Raw genomic sequence first — 24,215 nt, 5'->3', positions numbered from 1 at the left:
ACCTCTTCTCTCGATGATAATTTATCTTCAAAAATAATGTTTTTCAATTGAGAATAAAATAATAACACAAATCGACAAAATTTAACTACTGAATTGTTTATACTAGAGAATCCAAATGAGCAGAAACATAGAGACTGAGTTCTAATCTTTTATACTTAAATTAAATTTGGGGCCCTATCTTGAACCTAGGTCATAGATATGCAAACAAAAGGCTGTGATTTGCTAAGGATTTCTTTAAACCACAAGAAGTGGTCTGTGGCTGGGGAGAGCCGGAGACAAACAGTTGTTGGAATTGGAGTTGCGGCGTATCTCAAGAACTGGGGTGGTTGTTGAAGCAACACAGTTTGGGAAATACTTGATTTATTTGAAGTAACCGAGTAAATACTGAAGAATGTCCACCTAATCAGCAATTATTCCAACTTTGCTCCTTCCTGATTTGAATCCTGCAAAGCCATTTTTCCCCACCTCTATGCGGCAATGTCTCTTTGATTATCTCTAGACCTTTCCCAGAAAAAATCCCTCGCAAACCCTGCTTGGAGAACATGGGCAATGCTTTAGTGACATATGGGCCTGTCGACAGTAATTAATTCCTAGTTTGTCTGACCTAATTGCCCCATGTTGGCGATGCTTGTTATTGTATTAAAGGCAACATTGTTTATATGAGCAGGTTATTGTCAAAATGGTGAATTTTTCAAAGCTGAATGCATTTTATATGTTCTCTATGTTATCAATTATTAAATTTTCTGTATTCACAAAATATTTTCTAGCTGGTGATCTCAAGTGCATTCCTGTGCCCTGATTGAATTGATCATTTAAATTAGATTGATGATTGGTTGTATTCTGAATCTATTGCGGAGGTGGTGACTAGATTGTGTGTGTGTGTGTGTGTTTGTGTGTATTACTCACGCTGCAAAGAACTGCATTTTAATTTCACTATTTGAAGGGCTACAAAAGAGAGATAATTTCTTCCTGTGTCAGATCAGTCCTTCTGCTTGGTTGATAAGGGAAGGCATATTTCATCTGGAAGTCCCTAGACTCATGTTTGTGGGCCTAAATCAAATCCACCTGGATTTTTTTCCTCATTCACCTGTAGCTCTAGTATAAATTCCTTCTAAGAAGTGGCTAGTGATAAAGTGTGATTTGAGATACAGTGAACTAACAGTCCGGGAGTTGACAATCCAAATTGCTGATGTTTTGTCACATTATGCAACAAAGAAACGTCCACGGGAGGACGGATTTTATTTATCACTCAAGAATGGAGAGCCATTTTTAAAGCAATTCCCTAAATCTTAGTGTGTCACAGAAGCCCTTAAATCTACTTACCTAATTCTAATGCCGCTCTTACTTCATCAAAATATATAGGGCATATGCAAACAATAAGATGATTATATTACAAATGTACTCAATTCTGATTTTAAAGCTTATAATATATTAAACTGATAAAATTCATATGGTATGTGTTCAGCTATCAAGAGGAATTTTTACTAAAGCAATTAGTCACTCTAGATGAGCCTTCTTAACTAACAAAAGAAAACAAAACTAAATGAGCAAGCTCAACTAGGAACAGATGGAGCAGAGAAGGCAACAAAGCATAGCAGTCCCCCTTCTTAAGGCCCCTCTGCCACCACCTGAACAAAATGAGATTCTATCAACATTTCCCCGGGATGTCTTAGTGGACTCCTTCCTAACGCCATGGGGATTTGTCGCCCGAGGGGCCTGTTGCTGCAGTGAGTGGAAGACACATGCAAGAATAAGGAGTGATTCTCAGCGTTGGCTCTCACAGGAGCTTTTACAGCAAGACAATAACTTGAAAGCCAGACTTTGCTAAGGATGGGGAGGGAGCTTTATGTTTCTTTTGATCATGGTTTTGTTTCCTTGAGTGTAAGAAAAAGGCATTTCCACTTGTTGTAATGTTACTGCTGTGGAGACCAGGGGGCAGAAACTAATGCCATAAAGCTTCAGCGTGTCACCCCACCACCTCCCAGTCCTGAAATATTGCGTAGGAACAAGAAACAGGAGCATACAGGAAATTAATTTGGGGGACGCTTGTTCTAGCACTCTCACCCCGTCCTCTCACCATCAAACTGTGGGGATTGTAAGACCTTTTAGAAAATCCACACAAGTAATGAAGAAGTCTGGGACAGAAAGACTGGTAGCGGCCTACACCCCTGCTCAACCCGAGGAGGCAGCAAACTCTCAGAGAAGCCATGCAGAAGACCAAGGTCACAGGGCTGTGGGCAATCTCATAGCATCAGTAGCCTAATAAGGCAGAAAGATACAAGCAGTGATAAGATGGTTTCCTCATGTGGTGAGATATTTTTACATATGCTCAATGTCAGGTTCATGAGATCCATCTTTGTTATCTAGGTCGTTGGGAGATTGTTTCAAAAATGGCTCCCACCACTTCCCTTCTTGCTTCTGAGGCTCACTTACATTGCAGCAAATAGAGTATGGTTAAGAAGACAGTGGGCAAGGTGCTTTCTTGTGCTCCATCAGGCCTTTCAGGATATATCTAAAACTGGTGAGAGTTGAGTTGATATTGCCACTTTTAGAATTATTTTTGTCATAATTTACAAAAGATTTGAGTGTCCATGTTCCAGGAACTCAATTACTGGTTATGTGGCTTAGCGAAAATAATGTATAGATTATAATTATAAATGGATTCTAATCCACATGTTTCCAGCATTAACAAGTATGATTGTGCAAAATTGGATAACATTACGGTAAAAGTTAAAATTAAGTTTGATAGCTTCACATAGTTCATTATAGTAGAGCTAACCTGAACATTTTATGTGATATTATTATATAATTAAATAATAGTACAATAAAATAAATAAATGAACTTTAGCTACATATTACAATATGGATCAATTTTACAAGTAAAATATAAAGTACAGCAGTAAGCAAGACATCAAAGATTACTAAAATAGGTATTTGTCCACAATTTCATTTATTTTTATGTTATAATTGGGAAATGTAATTATTAAATTTGATTACTTATGATAACATAATTCAGTGAAAACCATGTAAAGAAACAAACAAACAAAAGTAATGCATCTCAGGATGGTGGTTATCTCTGGGCGTTGGGGGAAAACTGTGATTTTTAATGAGTGGACAGAGCTTCCAGGGTGCTGGGAAGGTTTTATTTCTTCAATTGAATACCAGTTACATAGTTCTTTACTTTGTAATCATTCTTCATACAATTTCAGTTTGTTTCTATAAATCATTATATTTTACAATTTAAGAAATACAAATAGAAAACCAAAGGGGGGGGGAGTCATTTAGAGGTAAATCATCAGAGAAGAGCCAACGTGTTCATGTAACGAAGGACTGCACCATGAACTGTGTGGCCTGGCACCACCAGTCATACCAGACCAGGGGCCTTCACAGCCGCAAGCAGAACCAGAACAAACCAACTCAGCCAGAGGGGGCAGGCAGGCCCTTTCAAGTGAAAGGAAAGAGCAGGTCATGAGGTTTGCCAGGAGTTGCCCTCAAGCATAAACGCCCGACTAGTCTTTAGTGGGCAGGATTTCACCCATCATCCAGACCAGTCACTTCACAGTGTAAACTGAGGTTTATTCACAGGGCACCTGGCTTGTATGTATATGGTCACCTACTTCCATCATTCCCAGATCTCGCTTCTGTATCCTTGGATGCTATCTAAGGAAATGATAGGGATTGGATTGTGAGCATTTCTTTTTAAACTAAGTATTTAGTGATCAGGATAGTTTAAATGACTGCATCCATGATGTTGACCAACATGCATGAAAACCTTGCTGAAAGTGTGTGATTGTAATGAAATGTATACTAGAAACACAAAGTAAACTACATTTTATCTTGACAGCTGAATAAAGTATGAATAAATCTTTGACCTAACAGTAAATGTGTGCCTATACAAAGGAATTTGAGAAGAAAGAAACAATCTACACTGGCCTTAATCATTTAACTTCGTTCTATTGGATCAATGTTGGACAACAGTAATTGTTGTTCCAAACTCAAAAACAAAACAAAATGAAACAAAAATCACTGCCATTAAGTCAATTCCAACTCACAGCTAGGGCTTGTAGGGCAGGGTGGAGCTGCCTCTGTGGTTTTCCAAGGCTGTAACTCTTTGAAGTAGTAGGAAGCCTTCTTGTTCTCTGGCAGAACAGCTGGTGGTTTCATACTGCTGAACTGTGGTTAGCAGCTCGATACAACCCAAACCAAACTCACTGCTGCCAACAAGTCATAGTGACCCCTGTGGGTTTCTGAGACTGTAACTGTTGACTGGTGTAGAAAATCCAGTCTTTCTCCAGTGGAGCTGTTGTTGGTTTTGAAAAATTGACCCTGCTTTTATTCTCAGCTAGATGGCTGCTTATGGAAGAAGTACACCAGCCTGTCTGACCATGAGGAATAGAAGGGACCAGTTATCAGACATCAAAGAACTAAAAATCATATCAGTGGGTGCACACCTTCCTGATACGATCACCGAAGACAAACTTGTGTATAAGCAAAAGTGGTGAAGAAAGCTGATGGTTCCTGGCTATCAAAAGATATAGCATCTGGGGTCTTGGAGGCTCAAAGACAAACAAGTGGCCATCTAGTGCAGAAGTAACAAAGCTCACTTGGAAGAAACACAGCAGCTGTCAAAGGGACCAGGTATCAAGCATCAAGGATCAAAAAAAAAATCAAATCATTGTAAATGTATGAGTGCAGAGTGGAGACTCAGAGCCCATCGGTAATGGGTGAGTGCAGAGTGGAGACTCAAAGCCCATTGGCAGCCAACTGAACACTCCCTTACTGACCGGTTACGGGGAGGAGATGAACCAGTCAGGGGGCAGGGTAGCAACGATGAAACATATAACTTTCCTCTAGTTCTTAAATACTTCCCCTCCCCCCACTATCATGATCTTAATTCTACCTTACAAATCGGACTAGACCAGAGGATGTACCTTGGTACAGATAGCAACTGGAAACACAGGGAATCCAGGGAAGATGACTCCTCCAGGACCAGTGGTGAGAGTGGCAATGCCTGGAGGGTGGACGGAATGTGGGGTGGAAAGGGGGAACTGATTACAAGAATCTATGTATAGCCTCCTCCCTGGGGGATGGACAGCATAGAAGAGGGCAGGGGGAGACAATGGACAGTGTAACATATGACAAAATAATAATAAATTATTAATTATGAAGGGTTCATGAGGTAGGAGGGAGTGAGGAGGGAGGGGGAAAATGAGCAGCCAATATTAGGGGCTCAAGTGGAAGGCAAGTATTTTTAGAATGATGATGGCAACAAATGTACATATGTGCTTGACATAATGGATATATGTATGGATAGTGATAAGAATTGTATGAGCCCCCAATAAAATGATAAAAAGAAAAATTGACACTGCAAATGGCAGCCCAACATGTAACTACGATGGCCCCAGAGCTCTGAGCAGCTCCACAAGGAGAAGTCAACTTGAAAGTAGGCTATCTTTTAAATGCAGAACTATGCTTGATGGTGATAAACACACTATTGTTATTAGGTGCCATCCAGTGGGTCCCAACTGACAGGGACATTGTGCACAGCAGAACGCACCCTGCCCAGGCCTGCGCCACCCTCACCACTGTCTGAGGTTTGAACCCACGCATGCAGCGGCTGTTGTCAGTCCATCTTGTTAGAGGTCTTCCTCTTTACCAGCATGATGTCCTTCTCTAAGGCTGGTGTCTTGTGGCAACATGCCCACAGTGTGTGAAGTGAAGTCTCCTCATGCTGTGCTTGGGTACCATCAGACCACATCCGCTTCATAGCATCACTGCCCGACCATTGTGCTCATGCCTCAGCCCAGTGTTGTGGTCGCTGTGTCAATCTGTCTCCTTAGGAAACTTCCTCGTTTTCTTTGCCCTCGAGTTTACCAAATAGGGTAGCCTTCTTTAGAGACACATCTCTCAGTACACATCTGAAGCATATGTGATGAAATCTCACCATTTTCTCTTCCAAGGAACATTTGAGCTGGAATTCCCCTAAGACAGATTTGTTTGATCTTATGGTAGTCTGTGGTACTTTCCATTTTCTTCGCCAAGGCCTTGATTCAAATCCATCTATTCTTCCCCAGTCTTGCTTATTCATTGTCCAACTTTCACTTGTATATGAAATCATTTAAAATGTGGTGGCTTGGGTCAGAGGCACATTAATCCTAAAAGTACCACCTTTGCTCCTGAGCAGTTCGAAGGAACTTTGTGCATCTGATTTGGTCAATGTTGTTCAATTTCTTGTCTGAGGTTTCCCTGAGCAATGATTACGGACTCAAGTAAAATCCAGTTATTGACAACTTTAATTTTTTCCTTCATTTATCATGATGTTAGTGCAGCTGTGAGGATTTCTGCTTTAATTACACTGAGCTGAAATTGATATTGAGAGCTGTAGTCTTTGGTCTTTTTTAATCTCTTTTTAAAAATATCATTTTATTTGGGGCTCATACAACTCTTATCACAATCCATACATATATCCTTTGTGTCAAGCACATTTGTACATTTGTTGCCATCAGTATTCTCAAAATATTTGCTTTCTACTTGAGTGAGCCCTTGATATCAGTTCCTCAATTACCCCTCCCTCCCTGCTCTCCTCTCCCTAAGGAACACTTGATAATTTATAAATTATTATTTTGTCATATCTTGCACTGTCCGACATCTCCCTTCACCCACTTTTCTGTTGTCCATCCCCCAGGGAGGAGGTTATATGTAGATCCTTGTAATCAGTTGTCCCTTTCCAACCCATCCTCCCTCCAACCTCCTCGTATCACCACTCTTACCAATGGTCCTGAAGGGAACATCTGTCCTGGATTCCCTGTGTTTCCAGTTCCTGTCTGTACCAGTGTACATCCTCTGGTCTAGCCAGATTTGTAAGGTAGCATTGGGTTCATGATAGTGGAGTGTTGCGGAAACATTTAGGAACTAAAGGAAAGTTGAATGTTTAAGCTGTATGTTTCCTCATTGCTATACTTCACCCTGACTCGCTCATACCCTCCCACGACCATTCTGTAAGGGGATGTCCAGTTTCCTACAAATGGGTCTTGGGTACCCAATCTGTACTCCCCCTCATTCACAATGATTTGATTTTTTTGTACTTTGATGCCTGATGCCTGATCCCTTTGACACCTTGTGATCAGATAGGCTGGTGTGCTTCTTCCATGTGGGCTTTGTTGCTTCTCAGCTATATGTCCACTTGTTTACCTTCAAGCCTTTAAGACCACAGATGCTATATCTTTTGATAGGCAGGCACCATCAACTTTCTTCACCACCTTTGCTTATGCACCTGCTTTGTCTTCAGCAACCCTATCAAGAAGGTGAGCATCACGGAATGCCAGTTTAATAGAACTTGCATTGAGGGAGTACTTAAGTGGAAGTCCCATGTCCATCTGCTACCTTAATACTAAACCTATAAATATATGCACATAGATCTCTTTCCCTATCCTCATATAAAAATATATTTATGTATGTACATGCCTTTATTTAGACCTCTATAAATACCCTTTGCCGTCTAGTTATTTCCTCTGTTTCCTTTTACTTTCTTCTTGTCCCTCTATCATGCTTAGCCTTCATTTGGGTTACAGTAATTCCTCTTGGTTACAGTTCCCTTGATCACACCTTAAAAGGCCTCCCACACTCTCCTCACCACTGACTTGTATCACTTGTTGTTCCCTTGTCCCTGGGTTTGTTAACACTACTTCCTTTCCCCCCACCTTCCCCTCTTCCATGTCCCCAGGAACCATCAGTCCTGTTGTTTTCTCCTCCAGATTGTTCATCCAGCCTCTTATTTAGACAGACCTGTGGAGATGATAATAATATGCACAAAAACAAGACAGAGCAAAACAATGCAACAAAAGAAACGAAACAACAAAAAGCCAATGACAAAAACAATAATGACTAAAAGAAATTCCTGTAGTTAGTTCAAGGACTGTTTTTTGGCCATTAGGAGTATTTTCTGGTTGCGTCTGATGAGGTGCTGTGCCCTGAACCTAAAGTCTACTTTTGGTACCCCCTGGAGACTTCATTACTCTGTTCCCCTTGCTCTTCTGTTGCACGCTCTTAGTGTTTGGCCTCAATGTGGTGGGATCAGGTTGGGTGCAATAACCACACTATGTCTCCAGTGTTGTCCCCTGTAGGGCTATGGGTAAGTGAGGAATGTCATGTCTCCTAGTGGGGCTAGCCATATGGTCTTCTCTGTAGATTGGCTGCTCTGAGAGGGATTATTGTCCTCAAGGGTTGGTGGGCCAGGATGTGCTCCATTCTGTCTTCCTCCCCCTTCATTTGCTCCCATGTGCTCTGATCAGACAAGTCCCTCTTCCTGAGCTACAGCTTCAGTGCTGTCCTCTGAAATAAATTCGGAGGGGCAGGTGTCCACGTAGTTGGGATTGGCCCCTGCCTCTCAGACCTCTCCACTCTTTCCCTGTTCCATGCTGGTATGTTGCATTCACATCTTGGAACACTGGGTTGAAGTCTGGTCCCTCTTTCCCTGTGGAGATATAAACAATACCCTCTCCTTGGGTCTTTGGCTTTCATCAGTATTTTAAGTACTTCAAATGCTCTTAGCTTCATCGAGCAAAATTTTGTCATCTGCATATCAAAGGTCTTAAATAAGCCTCCTGCAATTCTGATGTATTTTTCTTCTACAAAGAGTCTATTTTTTGGTGCTCAGATATTGATTATTATAGTGAAAGGATAGAAAATATGACTGAGCAGGGTGCAGTGTAGCAATGATGAAACATATAACTTTCCTCTTCTTACTAAATGCTCCCCTCACCCCACTCCCAATATCATGACCCCAATTCTACCTTACAAATCTGGCTAGACCAGAGGATGTACACTGGTACAGAGAGGAACTGGAAGCACAGGAAATGGAATCCAGGATGGATGATCTCTTCAGGAACAGTGGTGAGAGTGGCGATAACAGGAAAGTGGAGGGAGGGTAGGATAGAAAGGGGGAAATGATGACAAGGATCTACATATAACCTCCTCCCTGGGGGATGGACAACAGAAAAGTGTGTGAAGGGAGACATTGGACAGTGTAAGATATGACAAAATAATAATTTATAAGTTATCAAGGGTTCATGAGGAAAAAGGAGGAACTGATGCCAGAGGCTTAAGTGGAGAGCAAATGTTTTGAGAATGATGAGGGTAACGAATGTAATGAGCTTTATACAATTGATGTATGCGTGGATTGTGATAAGAGTTGTATGAGCCCCTAGTAAAATGCTTATAAATAAATAATAAAACCTTAAAAATGAAATAAGAAAATATGACTGAGAAAGAGCTGTCTTCCAAAAGTAGAGTGGACCAAATGATGTGGATAGAGAAAAGCCTCTATTCTCCATCCTCATGATTTTTTCACTAACTAGCCCCTAACTCTCATAGTACCAAATTGTGGTCCATGATGAGACTTCATTTCACATACTTCGGGCATGTTGTCAAGGCTGGATTATCTAAAGAAACAAACCCAGTGACACCCATATTTGTACAAGAAAGAACCTTATATCACTAAGACATCCCAAGTCCACAGGTTCAATCCAACCCAAAGCACTCTTCATACTTATGTAGCTGCAGGTCAATGTCAAAGGGAAAGGGAAACAGAAGTATCTTAGGCTGATGGCAGAGTCCTGTGGTCCAAGGTCAGTGGAAATATGACAGGGATCCAGCAGCTTCCAGGTTGGGTTTGGAGGTCAGTAGCCCGAATGGGGTCACTCTGTGTCATGCAAACACATGGTTCCATCAAGGAAGGCAAAGGGGCAAAGAGAGGAGGAGAGGAGGGGTCCGCAGTGCCTCTCTTATAAAACATCACCCAGGAAGCATCATTAGACTGTGACCCTACTGATAGGTTGGACTCCACCACTACACAAGTGCAAGTGGAAGTAAAATCTACCTGCCACAATTTATAAGAAAATACATCTTTGGTGAAGCAGATTTCCATATCTTTTCCCCAGAGAGCAGCCAAGGGTTTGAACTATCAATGTTCAGTTACCAGTTGGTTACATGGCGTTGTGGTTATACCTTGAGCTATGAGACCACCAGCCACTATGAGGGAGGAAGACAGGGCTTTCTGCTGCCATAAATAGTTGCAGTCTTGGAAACTCACAAGGACGGTTTGCATTGTCTTATCGAGTCAAAATGAGTCAGCATCAACCTGAAGGCAGTGAGTATGTCTTTTCGTTTTTGAGCTGAGTACTTAATCACAGTATTACCAGAACTTCTCTGTAGTTACCCATAGAGATCCTCTATTATAAGTCACAATAATATTTATCAAGCTCCTAATGGTAATTTAAATATAATTTGTGTCAAACACATAACAAATAGAAAGTCATATAACGCAGGGGTTTTCCTTTAAAAAATGATGTAAACATTTTCTCCAAAACTAAAGAATTATCTTTGGATATTTTCCTTATTTTACTTCACAATTCCAGTGATGTTATTTAGTGATACACACAGTTCAATAAATTGTGAATGCAAATATTTTGATGCTATCTAGCCATCTGTCAAAATGTTGTCTCTGGTTGATTGCGTGCTATTGTGATTCTGGAGGCCATGCCACCAGTATTTCAAATACCATGAGGATGACCCCTGATAAGCAGTGTTCAGCAGAGCTTTGAGACTAAAAGCATCCTAGGAAGAAAGAAGGAGAAGGGGAGGGAGGAAGTGGCTGTGGTTTTGATTTTGAGCAAGGGTTTTTGCCTTTGGACTGATCTAGGTCGGAAAAGACTGTGAGTTCTAGGACTCAAAGTTTATGAGCCTGAGAGTAGCCTGATTTGCTTGATAGATGACCGCCCACATTCACTTGTTGAGTGGATGGGGCGGGGCAATCCAGTAAGAGGGTGAGGCATGAGATGAGCTGGGTTTGGATAGGTCCCATTAGAGCCTGTTGACCTTGTCCACAGGGGCTAGCTAGGAGACAGAAGAGGACAACATATACTTGTAAACATTTTATTTTGTTCTAATTGGATGTGAAGTGACAGGAGACGGGAGGTTAAATAGGTATTCAATTTTTCATTTTACCTAATCAGTCACCTTTATATTTCGGGGTTTCTTTCTTTATTTCTACTCTGTTCGTCCTCCCTTTGGTGAGCAATTGATTGCTCAATCAATTTCTGGTCATTTGGTAGAATCAGACACTGAAACCTCATTGACAAACTTGCATGGCCTTGCATTTCTGTCTGGTCTATACCTTTCATCGTAAAGGGAAGGATTATTGTCCGTTGTTTTGTGGGTGGAGTTCGTTTGCAAGATAGCTATCCAAACTTAACACTTAATGAATCCACATGATTATGGTTTAATAATTGGAAATGCATGGAAGATTGTGGCAACCCCCCCCCCACTATTTTCATTATACAATGAGCTTGAAATGATCATCTAAAAAACTAGTTTAATTTGAGAAATGCCTACCCCCAAACACAAAAGCATTAAAGTACTTTTCTTTAATATACATTTCAAATGGAAGGTAATTCAAGATTATGTTTTCTTTCCTAATTAATTTCTATGGTGCTTAAATTAGTCTGTAAAGGCTGTTTATGAGTTGATTACAGGAACATATTTTATCTCTGAGCATTTTCAGATATTTTGGCACTGCTTTGCTAGAGATTTATAAAGAATATGTAGAATGGATTTTAAAATACAACTAAAGAAGGATTTTATTACCATTACCATTTAATCCCACAGTGACTGATTTCTGAATCTGAAGTATTTTATTTAATATAAGGGTTTTAACTTTTGCTTTTTCCATTATGCTAAGAAAAACTATTATATTAAAATTTGACTGAGAAGTACACAATTCTTTTGAAATATGTGCGAATTCAAATGCAGATTGAATGAAATTTCATCTTTGCTATTTAAAAAGTAAATGTTTCTTGAAAAATCTATGAGAGGCAAATCTATCAGAAAGTAACATGTAGAGTAAGCACCTGGGAAATGATTGTTCTGAAGGCAGTTTTTGATAAATGTATCCATCATGCATTTAAACAAGTGACAAATCAATCATGGATTTAAGAAAATCAACTACAGTAGATGCCCTCACAAACTCACCTGTGATACTTTCTTTCATCAACTTGTAGCTGAAAGTATCTTTATTATCTAAGTATTTATGCATGTTTTGAAATGTTGCGCTGACAATTCTCTTCAGATTCTACTGGGTGTTATAGATAGTGATTGTAAGGGATTCCTGGGATGCATTTTCTTTATCAATTGAGCTCTACCTTGTTTTATATATATGGCACTGCTTAATGTTAATGCAGGTAAAATGCACACTGTTTTTACCCAAGTTATTTAAATATCTTTATCTTTTTAAACCATCGCTTTTATCAGTGGGGAGGCTGAGGTCCGTGAATAACTGTGTCTGTCAAACAGTGGTGGGAGTAAGGGACCTGGCACTGGAACGTAGATCTTCCTCTCAGCAATCTTCCTGGAGGGCAGAGATTTTCCAGGTTTAGCATGTGTTTGAGTCCCATGGAGATCTAAGATACAGCTACTTTACCAGACCCCAGAATCTCTGGATAAATAGGTCTGGATCAATAGGCCTCCCATGGTTCAATGGTACACACTAAACATATGTATGAGGGTAAGTAAAAACACATTGCTACAGGATTCCAATGCAAACATATACAGGTTTGTTCCAAATGTGTTCAGACAGGTCTCTGAAATCAGTGGATACCTGAAGACAAGTTCTCTTACAAAGATACACTGCATAGACTGACATGGAAACAACATCTAGAAGTTATCTAGGTGAAAGATACATTGAGAAACAATAGTTTCACATTTTGATATTTTGATTTTTAATTTTTTCTGTGATTTTGTAATAAGACTTTTAAAGTTCCAAATGCTATTGGAGTCCTAACTTTAGTTACAAAGTTATTGGAGTCCTGACTTTTGGATATGACCTTGTGTGAGAATAGGTTTTTTCTTTTATTAAGGAAATCATTCCAATGTAGAATGGGTCCTAAATCTAATCACTTTGAATTCCTAAAAGAGCAGGGTAGGCATTGTAAAATAATAGTAGGGGTATTAGAATCTATCCGACTTTGGGGAAATAATGAGAATTTGCATCAAGATCAGTCCAAAGCTGGTTCATAGGAAGAACACTTCTGAGAGACTTCCACTCTAGTATTTTGACTAATTCGGACACCACCACCTGTTCTGTGTGTGACCTTTTAAAATGATTGCAGATAATTTTCCAACAAGACACACAACTAAATGGTTTAGTACGAAAGTAATAACATACAACTTAGGATCAGAATCAACAGGTTAAAAATTAGGATACATTTCAAGACCATTAGAACCACCCACCCAGGATCATGGACCGCTCAGTGCCTTTTCCTAGTTCACGTGCCTTTGTGTAGTTCTGGCTCTGAGCAACTCTATGGACTACTGTCCAGTCTGTACCATCCTCCCAATTTTTCTTATGTCTTAGCTCATTGTTGCAGGCATTGGGTTAATCTCATAGAAAGCTTCTTTATTTTTGTTGTCTTGTCCCCACTACTCTACTAAGCAGGATGTCTTTCTCCAGGGACTGATCCCTCCTAGCAGCATTTCCAAAATACGGAGATAGAGTTCCAACATTATTGGCTCTAAAGAGCATCTGGTTGCCTTTCTTCCAAGACAACTTCATTTGTTCTTTTGGCAGTGCCAAAGAATTCTCATCATCTTCTCCACTGTATTTCAAATGCATCAATTCTTCAGTTTTCCTTATTTAATGTTCAACTTTCATATGCATATGTAGCAATTGAAAAATCATGACTTGGGTATGGTGTACTTTCGTCCTCAAAGTAACATTCTTGCTTTTCATCACCTAAAGAGGTCATATGCAGCAAATTCACCAAATGCAAAGCATCATTTGACTCTTGACTGCTCCTTCTCTGGGAGTTGATTGTGGATCCAAGTAAGACTAAATCCTTGATGACTTCAGTCTTTTCCCATTGAGCATGCTGTTACCTATTGTCTCGGTTGTGAGGATTCAGGGCTTCTTATCCTGAGTAGTAGTCCACACTGAAAGCTGCAGTCCTGGATTCTCAGTAGCAAGTGATTCAAATCCGCCTCATGTTTAGCATGCAAGGCTGTATCATCTGTGTATGGCAGGTTGTTAATAAGGTTTCCTCCAAACATGATATCCAATTCTTCCTCATATAATCTAGCTTCTCAGTATTTACTCAGAATACACATTGACTAAGTATGGTGTGAGGATAGAACCCTGACACACAACGTTCATGATTTTCAACATGCTTTTTATGATCATTTTGGTCAAACAACAGCTTCATGAGCCATGTAATGTTCTGGAATTCCCATTCTTCATAAGACTATACTTTTCTGATGATTCTCATAGGAAAGTCCTTAGAATAGTAAAAAATATATATCATTCTACTATGTTCTGCTTTCAGCCAAGATCTACTGATGTCGGCAATGGTACCCCTTGTCCATTGTCCTTGTCCAAATACAGCCCACGCTTCTGCTGGTTTCCTCTTGCTGTCCTTCTGCAACTTTTGTTGGATGACGTTCGGCAAAGTTTTCACTTTCACCAAGTTATCCCTTGCATGTGATATAAATGATATTGTCCTATAATTTAAGCACTCTCTTAGATAAACTTTCTTTGGGATGGGTGCAAAAAGGAATCTCTTAGAATCACTTGGCCAACCAGTTGTCTTCCAAATTTGCTGACCTTGATGACTAAGTGCTTCCAGTACTTCATCAGCATGCTGAATCAATGAATTTGACATTCCATCAATTGCAGGATCCTTGTTTTTCATTTATGTTTCAGTGCACCTTGAACATTTTCCTTCAATGAGGAAGACCCATTGGATCTTGCTCATATGCTACCTCCTGAAATGGTGGAATGTTGACAACTTCTTTTGTTATAGTGATTCAGTGTATTCTTTACATTTTTTAATGCTTTCTATATAGCTCAATGTTTTGATCATAGAAACTCAATATTGCAACTCGAGGCTTGATTTTATTTCATTCAGTTAAAGGTATGCTGAGTGTGTTCTTTATGTTTTACTAACCCTAGCATTTGTTTTTTTAAAACATTTTACTAGGGGCTCATAAAACTCTTATCACAATCCATACATATATCAATTGTGTAAAGCACATCTGTACATTCTTCGCCCTCATCATTTTCAAAGCATTTGCTCTCCACTTAAGCCCTTGGCATCAGGTCGTCTCTTTTTCCCATCCCTCCCCCCTCCCCCTCCCTCATGAGACCTTGATAATTTATAAAGTATTATTTTGTCATATCTTGCCCTGTCCTACATCTCCCTTTACCCTCTTTCTGTTGTCCATGACCCCCGGGGAGGTCACATGTAGATCCTTGTCATCGATTCCCTCTTTCCAACCCACTCTCCCTCTACCCTCCCAGTATCGCCACTCACCCTCCTGCTCCTGAAGGTATCATCCACCCTGAATTCCCTGTGCCTCCAGCTCCTATCTGCACCAGTGTACTTCCTCTGGTCTAGCCAGACTTTAAAGGTAGACTTCGGATCATGACATGATAGTGTGTGTGTGTGGGGGGGGGGGGGGGAGGAAGCATTTAGGAACTAGAGGAAAGCTGTATTCTTCATCAGTGCTACATCACACCCTGACTGATTCATCTCCTTACCTTGATCCCTCTGCAAAGGGATCTCCAAGGGCCAACAAATGGGCTTTGTAACCCTAGCATTTGTACATTTCATTATAATATTATACTTTGTCTTCTGTAGCCACACTTTGAAAATTTTATTCAGCTTTTAATTCATCATTTTCGACATGCCATACCTAATCTATGATTTAAAAACAAGTTTTATAATCCCAACTATGTGGACACCAGCCCCTCTCCCCAGAATAATTTATTTCAGAGGACAACACTGAATCTGCAGCTCCGGGAAAGAGGGACATGTTTGTTCAGAACACACTGGAGCAAATGAATGGGAAGGAAGAGAGAGTGGAGCACATCCTGGCCCACCAACCCTTGAGGATGATAGTCCCACTCACAGCAGCCAATCCACAGAGAGCACCATCTGGCCGCTATGAGACAGGACAACCCACACTGGCCTATCGCCCTACAGGGGACTACACTGGAGACACAGTGTGGGAATCCCACCCAATCTGATCCCACCACACCGAGGCAAAACAATAAGGGCATGTAATGGAACACCAAGGGGAACAGAGCAAGAAGTCTCCAGGGGATACCAAAACTAGACTTTGGGGCCAGGGCTTGTTGCCCCAACAGACTCGACTGGAAAACATGCCAAGAGGCCAACAACAGTCCTTGAGCTAACTACAAACTTTTCTTTCTTGTTGTTTTGTTTTTTATTTGTCATTGGCTTGTTGTTGTTTTGCTTTATTTTGTTGCTTGGTTTTGCTCTGTCTTGTTTTTGTGCATGTTATTATCTCCGCAGGTCTGTCTAAATAAGATAGGCTGGATGAACAATCTGGAGGAGAAAACAACGGGACCAAGAGTTCCGGGGGGACATGGGAGAGGGGAGGTATGGGGAAAGGTAGTGGTGTTAACAAACCCAGGGACAAAGGAAAAACAAGTGATCCAAATTAGTTGTGAGGAGGGTGTAGGAGGCCTGGTAGGGCATGACCAAGGATAAGTAACCAAGAGGAATTACTGTTACCCAAATGAAGGCTGAGCATGATAGTGGGACAAGAGAAAGGTAAAAGGAAATAGAGGAAAGAGCTAAGAGGTAAAGGGCATTTATAGAGGTCTAAATACAGGCATGTGCATATGCTAATATATTTATATATGACAGTATGCAAATAGTCTTATAGATAGATAAATAGATAAAAATATATCTATTTTGCATATATTTATAGGTTTAGTATTAAGGTAACAGATGGACATTGGGCCTCTATTCAAGTACTCCCTCAATGCAAGAATACTTTGTTCTATTAAACTGGAATTCCATCGTGCTCACCTTCCCAACACAATCACTGAAAACAAAGAGAGTGCATAAGCACATGTCGTGAAGAAAGCTGATGGTGCTGGCTGTCAAAAGATATAGCATCTGTGGTCTTAAAGGCTTGAAGGTATACAAGCGGCCATCTAGCTTAAAAGCAACAAAGCTTCCAAATGGAAGAAGCACACCAGCCTGAGTCATCACGAGGTGTCCAAGGGATTGGGTATCTGGCATCATCAGAACAAATATCATATCATTGTGAATGAGGGGGAATGCAGGTGGAGATCCAAAGCCCATCTGTAGGCAACTGTACATCACCTTACAGAAGACTCCCAGGGAGGTGATGAGCCATCAGGCTGCTCTGTAGCAACAATAAAACATACAACTTTTCTCTAGTTCCTAAATGCTTCATCCCCACCCACTATCATGATCCTAATTCCACCTTGCAAGTCTGGCTAGACCAGAGGATGTACACTGGTACAGACAGGAACTGGAAACACAGGGAATCCAGGCCGGATGATCCCTTTGTGACCAATGATGAGAGTGGTGATACGGGGAGAGTGGAGGAGGGTAGGAATGGAAAGGGGGAACTGATTATAAGGATCTACATATAACCTCCTCCCTGGGGGATGGACAACAGAAAATTGGGTGAAGGGAGACTTCGGGCAGTGCAAGATATGACAAAATATTAATTTATAAATTATCAAATATTCATGAGGGGGATCTCTGAGGGAGAGGAAAAATTGAGGAGCTGATGGCAGGGGCTTAAGTGGAGAATAAATGTTTTGATAATGATGAGGGCAATGAATGTACAAATATGCTTTACCCAATTGATGTATGTATGGATTATGATAAGAGTTGTATGAGCCCCCAATAAAATAATTGAAAAAAACCCCACAAGTTTTATAATTTTATCTTTGTTTTCTTTTATACATTTTTAGTGACAGGAATGATATTTTCCCCAAAAACCATTTTATTAGGACATAATCCAGACAGCATACCATTTAATAATTGTTATATCAAGCAGTTTTATAAAATTGTTACCACAATCAGTTTCAGAACAATTTTTTTTCCTTCTTTTACTTCTTAGTATCAGTTCTCCATTATCCCCATGTCCGATGCCATAACCCCCAGGAATTCTTATTCTGTATTGTCCCTGTAGACTCACCCATCCTGGGTTTCATCTACTGAAAACATAAAAAAATAAATAGCAGAGTTAAGAAGGTTACCAACAATAACAAAATCCAACAGAGATAGCCCCCAATGTGAAAAAAGAAAATAATAAAAATCAGATCAAGTTCAAAGTGTATCAAAATGGAGTCTTTCATTTTTATCCAATATAGTCATCTCTACAGTACGTTCCTTCTGATAACCAGGTCATTCCCATATCAATTGTGGTCAAAGGGAAACCAGCAGAAGCTTATTCCATGTGTAGGTTATAAAATTGTATTTTGGGCTTCCACTGGCATCCATAGCCTTCTGTAAATTAATAATTCACCATTTAAACTGTGATAGCATTCCCTTCTTTGGATCTGGATTATTATCATTATAATCGTCGTGTCACAGTGTTTGTGCATTTGAAAATAAGCCTTTATAACCCAGCCACTGTGCTTTCTGATAGCTGGTCATTCTTCCTGCCCTCCGACTGACTGTGTTTCAGGTCTTTTGTCCTCAGTGTTCAATGCATCATATCTGGTCCTCAGATATAATCTAAATTTAGGTGTGTTATACTCTAAGTCACATTTTGAGTCTTGCACATCTGTTTTCAATGGTTTCTTCCTCTGACTTGGGAAGCCTAGTCCTTCTTTGTCTGTTTGAGTCTGGAGACTCATCTGAAAATGTTCATTTTCACAGGTTTATTAGCAACCTGTGGTCTGCAGATGACACAGATGTGCTTGCTGAAAGTGAGTAGGAATTGGGACACTTGCTGATGAAGAGGAAGGATTGCAGCCTTCACCATGGATTGCAACTCTGTAAGAACGACCAAAATCCTTATAACTCGATCCATAGGTAGCATCATACTAAATGGACAAAAGGTTGATGTCGTCAAGGGTTTTGTCTTAGATCCAAAATCAATGCTCATGAAAGCGCAGTCAAGGGGCCAAAAGATGTGTTGCATTAAGTAAATCTGTTTAATAAGATCCCTTTAGAATATTGACGAGCAAGGATGTTACTTTGCTCTAAAGTGAGGCTGACTCAAGCCAGGGTATTCTACATTGTATCATCTGCATGTGGAAGCTGGACACTGCAGAAGGAAGCCCGTAGAAGAACAGATGCGTTTGGATTGCGGGGCTGGAGAAGAATATTGAAAGTACCATGGACTGCTGAAAGGACAAATTGATCGGTATTGGGAGAAGTAAAGCCAGAGTGCTCCTTCGAGGGAAGGATGGCAAGACTTTGTCATACATAATTTGAACATATTGTCAGAAGAGACCTGTCCCTGGAGAATGACATCATGTTTGGTAAAGCGGAGGGGAAGTGCAAAAGAGGAAGGCCCTCAATAAAATGGATGGACACAGTGACTGTGCCATTGGGCTGAGGTATAGGAGCAATTGTGAGGATGGTGCCGGATTGTGTAGGGTTTAGTTCTGTTGGGCATAGGGTCCCTTTGGGTCAGTGCCATTTAAATGGCACCTAATAACAAGAACAACAATTAATAGTCTGTTTCACAGTTGACCTGATTTAGCTGCTGATATTGAGCTTCTCCATTGTCTCTTCCCACAGGTACAGTAAATTTGAATTCTGTATATTCCATCTGGAGAAGTCCCTAGGTACAGTTTCTTTTTGTGCACTTAAAAACAGGTATTTGCAATGAACAGGCCATTGGTCTTGCACATTTCTATCGTGCAATATTCTGATTCGTTTCCATCGCCGGCCATATTTTCCAAATACCGTTCCTTTCTCTTTGTTTCCAGCTTATACATTTCAAAGGTCAATAATTACCACTGCATCTGGGTTGCATGTCTGATCTATTTATGACTGAAGTCCTTTGTAGAACTCTTCAATTTCTGCATCACTAGTTTTTTGTGGTTGGTACATAAACTTGAGTACTAGTTGTATTGAATGTATTTTACTGAAGGCGAATAGAGGTATTCCCATCACAGAAAGAATTGTGCTTCAAGGTAGAACTTGAAATGTCCTTTTTGAGAATGAATACAACACAATTACTCTTAATTGTTTCATTCCCAGCATAGTTAATCAAATGACTTTATGATTCCAAACGGACAGTAGCAGTCCATTTGGCTCACTAATGCCTAGAATGTTCTAGAATGTTTATATTTTATGCATTTTATTTCATGTTTTAAAACTTCCATTTTTACTTGATTCATACTTCATGCATTTCAAGTTCAGATTATAACTTTAATCTCCAGTTATAACTTTAGCGGATTCTCCTCATTTTGAGTTGTTCCCTTTGAGTAAATGGGGTCCTAAAGGCTTATCCACACAGGCGCTACTCCAGCTCCATTGTTATGGTTTCTTCTACTTTGCGAAGGCAGCTCCTGCTTAGTCCTATTTTCAGTGGCTTCTGACCTTAGTTGCTTACCTTCTGGCATGATCTCTGACAATGTTTTGCTTATTTTCATGAGAATTTTAGTATCTGAAAATGTTTTGCTTCTGTCCATATGATTTTCCTTAGGTAATTGTTCACATGCTCCTAAGAGTATTGTCCAGTTTGAGTAAAGTTTATGAAATAGGCCAGTCGCATGACAAACTGAAGGCCAGAGTTGGAAAAAAGTATCAAACCACCAAGTTGTTTATAGGTTGCCCAGGCAATATCAATCAAACCGAACCAAAGCAAGAGACCTTTTGGGTAGAAAACCAGATAACGTGTAATTCCTCAGGGATTGGTTCTTTGATTTTGCAAAGAACCGAAACAAAGGCTGCAACAAGTAATTCCTTTCACAGTAGACACACAGACAGTCACAGCGTAACGGCAGATACCACGGAGCATTTACCAGAAAGATTTCTGTAGCTCTTAGAAGCTGAAAGAAATAAAGAACTTTGCCTCCTGGATTGTTAGTAAAAATATATATAATTATTCAGCAAAAGCACCCAGATGTCAACATTCATTTGTGTTTGTTATATTGGCCCTAGATAGCAAAAATAAAACCATAATTTTTGTTTCATGCCTAATACTTCCCTGGTGATGTTGGTGATGCTAGTTTGACATCCCGCTTGCTGAGCCCTGGTCTCAATTCGAGTTGAGGTGGGCAAACAATGAAGCAGCTGTATGTAGTCTTGAAGTTGCTTGACATGGCGTCTTCTTTTGCCTTCTCGTCAGAATCTACCACAAATATTTTCATTATCACTGTGATTTTAAAAATGTATTATTAAAAATATAAAGACCTTGGACAAACTGCTGTTCTTGTTGCATCTAGTTCTAATCGTTTATAAGACAATAAATGTATCAACACTTTCCTAAAAAATTAAATGAAATATTACATGTAAAAATATGTAAGGAGAAAAACCTGTAACTATTACTGCAGCAGCTTGAGTTAGTTTGGCAGCAGCTTAATCGGTAACTTTGCAAGTAATTAAAGCTTGAATAAATGATTTTCTCACATGCCAACAACTCTGGAAATAGGTAACTATAGCTTTCTTCCCATACTGCAGATTGGCTTCTGTAGAAGAAATGCTAAGATGGTTTGCTCTGTGAGATATTTAATATGGATCAACAAGGAAATGGGAGGAAACCGAATAGGACAGGAATAAACCACAAGGTACCCGCTGCAGAACTTTAGTCTCCCAGGGAGTTCTGGATGGATCCTTGCCTGTTGGAGGGTCCCTTATGAAGCTGAGATCGGCTTTTATACCCCGACTCACACGGTGAGTAGCAGCGGGTGACCCACAGCCAGGTGACTATCAGCAGGGAGCTACCATGTGCGGATCACAGACCCACACTCGAGCGGCAAGTCTTTTCTTTCAGTGGCTTCCACGTCCTTTTCTGAAGCTGACTTGAATTTTTGGAAGCTACATTGTCAACATAGTGCTGCAACCACGTATGACTTATCGTCAGCAACGTTTTACTTTCATGTGATATCGATGATATTGTTAGATAATGTGCACGTTTTTGGGGGGGGCAAAAAAAACCAAAGTGCCATTTTTTGGAATGGACATAATTATGCTTCTCTTCTATTCAATTGGTGATGTAGCTTTCTTCTAAATTACTTGACATAGACAAATGGGGGCTTGCAGCACTACACCAGCTTGTTGAAACCTTATCAGTGAGATTTTGTCAATTCCTGAGGCCTTGTGGTTAGCTGATGCCTTCAGTACAAGGTGGACAGTTTCCGTCAATAGCAATGGCTCTTGAAAATATGCTACCTCAAAGTACGTGAATGTCAACAAGTTTTTTGTTAGAGTTATTCTGTGCAATGTATTAATCTTTTTATATTTTCAAAATCATTCAAATTTTCCCAATGTTGTTGTTACCAGATGCCATCAAATGGGTTCCACCTCATTGCAATGCTGTGAACCATAGCGCTAACATTGCCCCATCGAGGCCATCCTCAAAAGAATTCTTCTCTTTGAACCCATTGCTGAGATCACCATGTCAATTCATCCTGTCCAGGGCCTTCCTCCCTTTCACAGCCCCTCCACTTGACCAACCATGGTGACCTTCTCCAAGGACTGATCTCTCCTGACAGCATGACAAATATACATGAGATGAAGTGTTGACAGTCTTGTCTCTAAGGAACATTTTGGCTGTACTTCTTCAGAAACAGATTTGTTTGACTTTGGGGGCAGTCCATTTTTTGTTACTTTCAATATTCTTTTCTAGCACAATCCAAAGGTATTCATTGCTTTTCAGTCTACTGTATTCAGTGTCAGACTTTCACAGTACATGAAGCAATTGAAAATACTGTGGCTTGGGTTAGGTGCACCTTAGTCTCCGTAATATGACTTAGATTAGGTGCACCACAGTCCTCACAGTAATATCTTTTATTTTCAACACTTTAAAGAGGTCATACGCAAGAATTTACCCAGCGCAAGGCATTGTTTGACCTCTTTACTGCTGCTTCCATGAGCACTGATTATGAATCCAAGCAATATGAGCTTTGACAACATAATGGATGCTTCTCTATTTATTATGGTGTTATCTATTGATCCATTATGAGAATGTGTGTCTTCTTGACATTGATTTATAATCTAGAATGAAGGCTGCAATCTTTGATCTTCATCAACAAATGCTTCAAGTCCTCACTTTCAGCAAGCAAGGTCTTTCATCTGCATATACACATAAATAAAAACAAACTCACTGTGATTGAGTCAATGCTGACTCATAGCGACCCCTGGTGGGATTCTAAGACTGAAACTCCTTACAGTAATAGAAAACCCAGGCTTACTCCTATAGAGCTGCTGCTGGTTTTGAACTGCTGACCATGCAGATCGCTGACAAATGTGTAACTCTGATGCCACCAGGGCTCCCTTATCTTCATAAGTAGCTGCACATAACAGATTGTTTATAATCTTTCATACAATCCTAATGCTACATTCTTCCTCATATAATCTATTTTCTCTAATAATTTGCTCAGAAAATAGAATGAATAGCTATGGTAAGCATATGCAACCCTAGCCCACACCTTTCCTGATTTTAAACTTGCAGTATTCCTTTGTTCTGTTCACACTCTTACTTCTTGATCTATATAGAAATTTCTCATGAACAAAATATAGTGTTTTGGATTTCCCATTCTTTTCAAGGTTATCTAAAGCTTGGTATGTTATACACAGCTGATGCTTTGTCATAGTAAATAAAACACAAGTAAACATCTTTCTGGTATTTGCTGCTTTGAACCAAGACTCATATAACATTGACAATGACATCCCTAGCCCCATGTCCTCGTCTGGGTCTAGCCTGAACCTCTGGCAGCTCCTGATCAATGTAGTCCTGTCCCCATTTTTGGATGATCTTCACCAAAAAAATTACTTGCACATGACAGTAATGATGTTGCTCTATAATTATATCATTCTGTTGGATCATGTTTTATTTTTTTCAGAATGGGTACAAATATGGATCTCTTCCAGTCAGCTGGCCTATTAGCTGTCTTCCATCTTCACTGACAGAGATAAATGAGTGGCTCCGTTACTTCACCAGCTGTTAAAATATTAAAATTGATATTACACCAAATCCTGCATCCTTGTTTGTGGCTAATGCTTTCAAAGCAGTTTGACATTCTTTCTTCAGTAGCCATGGTGTTTTCTCTTATGCTACTTGTTGAAATGCTTAAATATCAAGTGACTCTTTTGGGCACAGAAATTTTCTGTAATCTCTTCATTCTATGTTGATGCTTCCAGCATCATTCAATATTTTGCCCATAGAATATTTCAAGGTTGCCACGCATGGCA

This window comes from Tenrec ecaudatus, chromosome 3, assembly GCF_050624435.1.
Source record: "Tenrec ecaudatus isolate mTenEca1 chromosome 3, mTenEca1.hap1, whole genome shotgun sequence".
In the NCBI taxonomy this organism is placed as follows: domain Eukaryota; kingdom Metazoa; phylum Chordata; class Mammalia; order Afrosoricida; family Tenrecidae; genus Tenrec; species Tenrec ecaudatus.
This window is presented reverse-complemented; position numbering follows the sequence as displayed.